The sequence below is a fragment of the Alosa alosa genome, chromosome 7, assembly GCF_017589495.1.
Source record: "Alosa alosa isolate M-15738 ecotype Scorff River chromosome 7, AALO_Geno_1.1, whole genome shotgun sequence".
NCBI classification, from domain to species: Eukaryota; Metazoa; Chordata; class Actinopteri; order Clupeiformes; family Clupeidae; genus Alosa; species Alosa alosa.
Window position 1 is genome coordinate 18,684,410 of NC_063195.1, and position 9,366 is coordinate 18,693,775.

The following is a 9,366-nucleotide window of genomic DNA, read 5'->3' on the forward strand; positions in this document are numbered from 1 at the left end:
TTTGTTCAAGATGCTCTATGGATGGAACTCTGGTCTAGCTATACGTTACTGTACATATGGTTGCATTTGGCGTAACTCTAATAAACAGAACAAAAGGGGAGCTAGCCCTAATCCTTTTTTTACAGGATTAATTTTTTTTATCCAGCACCTACTTTTGGATGTGCGCACGTTATGTTTAGATTAGATTAGATCCTTTAATAATCCTTTACAGGAAATTACAGTGTCACAGCAGCTTCAAGACAGACATAACACCACACATTGATTCAAATATATCCAAGCCTAATAAGTTAAAATACAAAGAAAAATATAAATAAAGGAAAGTTTGTTTGGATTACTCTGGTTGAGCTGCTCATTTTCCTTCTCCTTTCTGCTCCTTTTCTTCTCCTTTTGTTCTTTGTTTGCTGAAGTTTCCGTGCAATATCTGTGCCAGCAGACTTCTTTTTATTTTTTTTTAAATGTGTAAGCCTCTCTGGGGTTTTACGACTCTGGTGAATTTCACGATGTTGTTAGACATAAAACGTGTTTACTGCTTTCAATCACACAACGCATGAAATCATCGCCGCTTGCTGTAACACATTACATACTGATTCTATTTTTCTTTTCTTAATACGTAATTTTTAAATGGATTTCACGTCTGGTGCTCGCGAGAGCTGTCTTGCATCATAATCTAAAATCAGATCGCTCTCGCCACATGATGACTGCCGGATGGAGGGGGGGGGATTTGAAACTGTTTTGACGCCAGCTAGGCCCAGGTGATGAAGGATCGATTGGTCATGCCTGCTCCCTCCTTATTGAACTGTTTTGACGCCAGCTAGGCCCAGGTGATGAAGGATCGATTGGTCATGCCTGCTCCCTCCTTATTGACCTGTCGTGATGATGGCGCCTGGGCAACAATGGATCTGGGGCCTTTGTTCAGCCATTGCCCAGTGTGTGTTGAGCCCATGAATAACACATTGGGCGTGGGGTGGGGTGGGGTGGGGTGGTGGGGGTGGTGGGGCAACTTCTCTTTGTTTATGGTGTGTCACCACGGCAACAATGTCATCTGCTACTCCCCCTGTACGGGGATAGGGTCTACTTCTGTGCCATGTCTTCTTGTCTACAACAACAACAACAACAGCAAAACACGGATTGGCCATCTTTGGTGGTGAGAGTTTCACTTGATTGCACAAGGGACCTACTCATGATAGTCTGCCTTATAATCAACAACACAGACAAATACAATGTGTTGAAGGCTGTGGTTTGCATCTTGTGTGTGTGTGTGTGTGTGTGTGTGTGTGTGTGTGTGTGTGGGGGGTGTGTGTGTGTGTGTGTGTGAGAAACACATGATCTCTCTCCCCCACCTGTTTCTTACAGTGATAGATACTAAGGGAAAGAGAGAGAGAGAATGAGTGTGTGTGTGTGTGTGTGTTGTTTTTGTAGGACAGACGATGACAGCAAGCATCCACGTTGCATTGTCTGAAACGGTTCTGCTCTTCCTTTCCGCTGATTGGACGGAACACCCACCCATGGCTGGTCAAATGAGAGTCTCTCACTCTGGCTTCCTACCTCCACGTCCTCTCAGCCATAACAACGCTGGAGTGTATCCGATGACTAACCACCACCAGCACCACCACCACCACCACTGCCGCAGACGCTGACGGTGATAAACACAGATAAATGAGCTCACCTCCTTCTTAACTGATCATCTGCCCCACCAGACAAAACAATCAACGGATTGTTTATTTTTTCCATGAGATGCTTTTATTCTTCTTCTTCTTAGTTTTGGAGAACTCTTAACACAGGAAGTAAGGACATGCCACATGTTCTCTGCGCTGTAGGGGCCTGGTAGGATTCCGAGAGGGTTGTAACCTAGAGACAGAGAGAGAGATAGAAATATAATCAGGTTATGTTGCTATGCAGCTATCTCTAATAGAACTTGTTAGACATTATGACGCCCCTGTATCCCCAAATGACAAGGTTAGGTTTAGTGTTACGACATACAGTTCTGGACTTGGAGAAGGTCTTCTCTTCTCTTCTCTCTTTCACCTCTCCTCTTATCTCTCTCTCTCTGTCTCTCTGTCTCTCTCTCTCTCTCTCTCTCTCTTTCCTGGGCCTTTGGGCGCAGTTGGAGCTGGGGAGTCCTTGGCGACATTCAGCACCCTGGGCGCTAAGCTTTGCATGCCGTTTCCCGTATTCACTTCCGTGCGTGCAGCACGACAACTTCACCCTTCTTGTCTTGGTTGATGTAGAGAGAGAGAAAAAGAGAAAGGAGAGAAAGTGAGAGATAGAGAGAGGGAGAGGGAGAGGGAGAGTGGGCAGGGAAGATAAAAGAGGGGAAAAGAGAAAGGAGAGAAAGTGAGAGATAGAGAGAGGGAGAGGGAGAGAGGGCAGGAAGATAAAAGAGGGGAAAAGAGAGAGGGCAAAAGACAGAGAGTGAGTCATTGGAACGAGAGAAAGAGAGAGACAGTCCAAGGAAACATAATGTCAGACAGAGCGAGAGAAGAGAGCCAGGCAGACAGATAGTGTATGAGAGAGAGCATCAGAGAGACAGACCCATAAAGCAGAGACAAGAACACAAGCAGTACCTGCCATGCTCTGCTCTGCTCTGCTCCACCTTCTAATGGCCTGCCTCTGTCATCCTTTTTTTCTTCTCTCTCTCTTCTCCTCTGTTCTCCTCTCCTCTTCTTCCCTCTCTCCTCTCTTCTCATCTCTCTCCTCTTCCCTCTCTCCTCTCTTCTCCTCTCTTCCCTCTCTCCTCTCCTCTCTTCTCTTCTCCTCACCTCTTCCCTCTCCTCTCCTCTCTTCTCTTCTCCTCACCTCTTCCCTCTGTCCTCTCCTCTCTTCTCCTATCTTCCCTCTCTCCTCTCCTCTCTTCTCTTCTCCTCACCTCTTCCCTCTCTCCTCTCCTCTCTTCTCCTATCTTCCCTCTCTCCTCTCCTCTCTTCTCCTATCTTCCCTCTCTCCTCTCCTCTCTTCTCTTCTCCTCTCCTCTTCCCTCTCTCTTCCCTCTCTCCTCTCTTCTCCTCTCCTCTCCTCTCCTCTCTCACACGGAAAACAATGATGGGAGTCGAGGGTGACATGCTGTTAAGTGTCCCAATATAGCCTCTAGTTAAGCTCTTTCCCAGGCTCTGGAACTGAGGGCCCGTCGTCGCAGTGGTGACACAATCGGCGTCCATAAATTTGTGTGTGTGGTAACTTGTAATAGGGTTGTGTGTGTGTGTGTGTGTGTGTGTGTGTGTGTGTGGTAATATGTAATAGGGTTGTGTGTGTACATGTGTGTGTGTGTGTGTGTGTGTGTGTGTGTGTGTGTGTGTGTGTGTGTGTGTGGTAATATGTAATAGGGTTGTTAATACCAGGGGATCAAGCGAACATTGAGGTCATTCGTGTCCAATGAAAGCCACAGGGCTGTATCTAATCTAGTGGCAGCCAGGTTGGCTCCTTGTGTGTGTGTGTGTGTGTGTGTGTGTGTGTGTGTGCGCGTGTGTGTGTGTATGTGTGTGTGTGTGTGTGTGTTTCGTGGAAAGTCAGGGAAAAGATAGACGAAGGATTGGAATGCAATTGTCAGAAAGATAGCGACAAAGGCCCTGTGTGTGTGTGTGTGTGTGTGTGTGTGTGTGTGTGTGTGTGTGTGTGTACGTGTGAACATATGTGTGTGTGTGTAGTGCTGGGCATGCATTTGTGCATGTGTGTGGATGACCTTTACCATCCCACTATGCACATGCCAGTAAGACATTCTGTAGAGTTAAAGAGCCCTAACCTCAGACACACCAAAACCCAAACGTCTTTAGGGACTAAAAGACAAACAGAAAGAGAGAGAGAGAGAGAGAGAGAGAGAGAGAGAGAGAGAGAGAGAGAGAGCAGGGAGAAAAAAAGAAGTGAGTGAAAGAAGTTGAAGGTGAGAGAGAGTGTGTGTGAGAGAAATAAGATAGTTTAAGAGCTTGCTTGAAATTTGGCTAAAGGAAGTATGAGCCTCGCCATGTTTCTGACCAATGTGGTATGAAAATCACAAACTCGCACTCAATAATCAAGGGAACTTGAGGGTTGTCACGGCAACCTGAAAGGAAACACCTAATGAAATGGCAACAAACGTCAATAAACCCGTTCCCATCCCCAAGCTCTAGAGAGTTTCCGGTTGAAACATTAAAAACTAACGCAGATACTTTGAAATGAAAATAAAGTCTTAAAATAAAAGACTTTTAACATAATGCTCTACAAAATGTTGACATTAAAACTACTTTTAAAAACTTTTCAAAATGTTTGTTTGTCACTAAGTTACCATTAGCTCACTGTTGTTTTCTGTGCCACCGGAAATGCCTTAGGAACGCACATGTTTGTTTATGCTGTAGAAAAGGTCGGTACAAATGGAGAATTTCCCTGTAGCCAGCTGATGGCGGATGTTATTGACATTTCACTTCTATTCTTATGATCAGAAGCATCTGCAGAAGCCTGGTCTGATGTTCCCATCATTCTCAAAGCAATTCCAAATCCATTTAGCAATTTGTAATTAATCACTGTCATGTCAGCATTGATTTTCGTAGTGCACCTAGCAGGACTCTACGAGAAGAGTTGCGGTCTCAGTTTTCCAAACACGTTTAGACGAGGTTTCAAAGGATGCTGACGGTGAATGTTTTATGTTTCTAAACTTCTTGAGAGCTATTTATGGACCTTGAAAGGGAGATGGCAGAGAGGAGGAGAAGAGGAGGAGGAGGAGGAGGAGAAGAGGAGCGGGTGCCAGTACCCACCACACTCTTCCTGTTTCAATTCCACACACACACATACAAACATGTGTACACACAGGCATGCGCTTGTGCGTCTGTTCACAAACACAAACATAAACACGCACGCAAACACCCCACACACACACACACACACTCACACAAACACAGACAGACACAAATTAAAACACAGACACACACACACACACAGACAGAGACACAAATTTAAACACACACACACACACTCTCTCTCTCTCACACACACACACACACACACACACATACACACACACACTGCCATGATGCACCACACAGCACTCACTAAGACACACATGCAGACACACCCATGCAGATGGTCTCTCTCTCTCTCCCTCTCAAACATGCATACAAATGTTCATATACAGTTACAATCACACATATACACAAATAAACAGATACACAGATAGTTATGTGTTCATCTCTCTCTCTCTCTTTCCATCTCTTTCTCTCTCTCTCTCTCTCTCACACACACACACACACAGGCATTACGTACCATGAAACCCTCACCAAGACACAAATCTTACGCCACCTTGGAGCGTAGTCAGCATCGGGTTGCAACCGCTTCCATCGTGACGAGCGTCAAGAAGCTTGGAGGGGAAAAATTAACAAATGGAAACATGCTGAATTATGACATTTATTTCTGCTTTTTTCATTTTCATTCTCTGTGTCCTTCCTCAGAACACAGAAAGTGTGGTGCGTGCACACACACACACACACACACGCGCACACACACACACACACACACACACACACACACACACACACACACACACACACACACACACACACACACAGGCACAAGTCAATGCATGAAGACACTCATCCCCCCTCTCATCACACAAACACACATATGCCTGCATCCACACACACACACACACACACACACACACACACACACACACACACACAGACACACACACGTAAACGAACCCCCCAGGAATACAGCTCGTATATAGCACCATCACTCAGCAGGGGCAGTAGCCTTGACTCTCTTTCTGCGTGTGTGTGTGTGAGTGAGGATATGTACCATGGCACATTGGCTGGAAACTGTGCGTGCTCCCCCTGTACAAGTAAATGTTCTGCATGGCAGATTTCAATGTAAAAGCCATCACCGGGGCCAAGCCATGGGAACGGTCGGCAGCAGTAGTCGTTCCCTAATAAATGCTTCACTCTGACTAACGCCAAAGGGGCTAATCAAGCCCTACGGCATCCATGTTCAGCTTCTGTTCCTGGACAAACACAAGCGCAAAGAACACATAGAGGTTTGCGCTGCTGTCTTCGTGACACGCTTAGGCCACGATGGCATTGGTTATTTATTGTTATTTATCTTTACATTTTAGCTGAATAGTTTTATTGAAGGTAGAGTCTATGACTTGATGGCATTCACAATTTACTGTCTTTACATTTTATTTGAAGAGTTTCATTAAAGGTGGAGTCCACTATATGGGGACAGGTTGTTGAAGTTTGAACTCAACTGCCAATCATATTAGAGAGCTCCCCTTCCTTCCACAGTCCGGATGCAGAACGTGTTGATTGGCTGGGATTGTTTATGACTTGGTATCACGCCACTGTGTTTGTTTCCTGTTTACAGGGCCTGGATTGTGTGTGAACGCAGGAGTGTTTTTGAGCAATAACAAGAAACAGACACACACAGAGGACTGTGAGGAGCCATTTGCAGACATTAACAAAAATACTGTACTGGACTGGAATCATATAACTTACTAATTATGTATAACCTACTAATAACTAACTATGTATAACTAACTAACTAACTATGTATAACTATGTATAACTAACTAACTAACTAACTAACTAACTAAGTACAACTTGTATCGGAAGGTTAAGTAAGGAACAGAGTTAAATCACACACACACACACACATGCATCAATAGACAGATACGGAGACAGATACACTCACTCTCAGACCCACACTTAGACCCACCCACCCACACACACACACACACACACACAAGCACACTCACAAGCACACACACACACACACACACAAGCACACAGAGCTAACTGACCTCATGAAGTTACTAGTAATACCAATGGCACGCTATTTTATGGGATCTGTGAATGTGTGTGTTTGTGTGAGGGAGAGACAGAGAAAGCGAGAGAGTGTCTGTGCGTGTGAGAGAAAAAGAGTGTGTCTGTGTGTGTGAAAGAGACAGAGAGAGTGTGTCTGTGTGTGTGAAAGAGCCAGAGTGAGTGTGTCTGTGTGTGAGAGAGAGAGAGAAAGAGTGTGTGTGTGTATTTCCTGTGATCCTGTCTCGTCATGTCCGTGTGCAGTGAGTGGATCTAGGCCAGTAAGAGCTCCTCAGCCACAGGGAACTTTCCTACGGAGAAATCTCACTCCTCGCAAACTAGGGTGTGTGTGAGAAAGCTATTATCTCATATAGGTGTGTGTGAGAAAAACTTTCTTCATTACAGGAGTGTGTGTGTGTGCGTGAGAGACAAAAAGAGAGTGTGTGTGTGTTTGTGTGTGTGTGTGAGAGAGAGAGAGTGTGTGTGAGAGAACTCTGTCTATCCAGTGAGTGGATGTGTATGTATCAGTCTGTGTGTTTTTGTGTGTGTGAGTGTGTGTGTGAGAGAGAGAACTCCAGCTATTTGTCCTTACTGTCTGTCCTGTGTGTCTGTCTTCATTCTCAGTGCTCTGCGCTGGACTCTGATCTTAACCAAACCAAACATAGATTAGAGAGAGAGAGTGTGTGTGTGTGTGTGTGTGTGTGTGTGTGTGTGTGTGTGTGTGTGTGTGGCTGGGGGTCTGTGGTCAGCCGACCTGTGGGGAGAGACCAGGCGAGAGTCTTTGGGCTCAAACCAGCCAGAAAATCCTCTGCTCTTCCTGCTGTTCTTTTTCTCTCAAGTGTTTGTTTAGTCTTTTTGATACATAATGGACAAGCCTTATACACTGTATCTTTTTTTCTCTCTCTTTCTCTCTCTCTCTCCATTCAATTATTTTTTTACAGACATTTTACAGTATTGCCAAAGCATTCAATACAATAGCAATATTATTATTATTATTATTAGTATTAGTAGTAGTAGTAATAACTAGATGTACCGCAGAGCGGTACAAAATATGACCGCCGCCCAGTCCAGCACATTTTTTCCACAAAAATAAATCACGCTGAAAGGCCTATATGATTCTAACTGTCTCACTAAATTGCATTATCCACACTCAATTCTCACTGGTATCTGCTAGACAACAAGTACCAAAACATGATTAGTTCATAGATTTCACATGTAAAATTCATTTTATACAACCCTACCCCCATCTTGCCTGTTCATAATTCTGAGAAATTCTTGAATTGTGTGCATGTGTGCGTGCACACGTTTATGTTTATGTGTGTGGGTGTGTGTGTGTGTTTGTGCATGTGCATGCATGCGTACATATGTCTACTGTGTGAGTATGTGTCATACGTATGATTACTGTGAATGTATGTGTGTGCGTGTGTATCTGTTTATGCACATGTGTGCACATGGAATGGGTTAACATGACCCCTGGAGGCAAACATACAGAAAATTGGTCATCCTAGGCCCTAGGCAAACATACAAAAAAAATGGTCCTCCTAAACCCTACGGTTCTCGAGATATTCACAGAAAACTGTGTCTGCCCTACCCTCCTTTCGGGGGGTCCAGTCCAGCGGGGGGGCTACAGATCAAAATGAAAAATGATGGTTCCATGCTATCCATGTGGGGTTACATGCACACCAAGTTTCGTGTACCCCGGTCTTTCAGTGTCCCGGGAATCCTTGACGGAAATTTGGACATGCGAAAAAGAAAAAAAAAAAATCTGACTAAACCTATATGCGCGGCAGTCATAATAATAATAATAACACACACACACACAAACACACACACACACACCAGGGATGGAAATTGGCCACCCGCCCCCCGCCAAATGCCAAATTTCTGAAAATGCAATGTTCTTTTTTTCAAATACCACACAAAACTGCAAACAGAAAGTGCAAGTGTTTTTATCTAGTTTTAGACACCTGTGCTAGCAACCTTAGCTTATAAATAAAATAATGATAAAATAAATATTAATACAAATTATAAAACAAACAAAAAGTATACAAACGGGTATGTGTGTGTTTGACACCAAATACAAATATTTTCCTCTCATAACTTTTCTAAACCTGGCAAACTAGGCGTCAGGGTTAAGAAAGCAACACCATTGGATTTTTATATCAAAATTTCAAAAGGCCATGGCTTGAAAGTGGTCAGAGATAAAGTCCTTCTGTAAATATAAAAATCTTTGAGTATAAACAAAAGTTTATGAAGGGGGTAAATGTACCCTTCACTGGATGGCAAGCACCTCAAATTATGCACCTTTCAGTAAATACTGGATGAACATATTTGAGCAGGTTTACTTTCCTTTTTTTCATATTACCCACATAACAAATTAACAGGAAAACACCTTAATACCAACACCTAAGATGTATATGGTTTAGTGATGTATTACTAAACCACAAGGCCTACAATAAAGTATTCTGGTCAAATCAGTTCCTACAAGCGGGTCATCTGAGTACCCAGAAGTTAAGTGGAGTTCGTTTTCTACTAGCCCTGCTGTCTGTACCACGTCCATTTAGGACACTTTCATCCACGATTACCACTGCAACTTCCAAGCTAT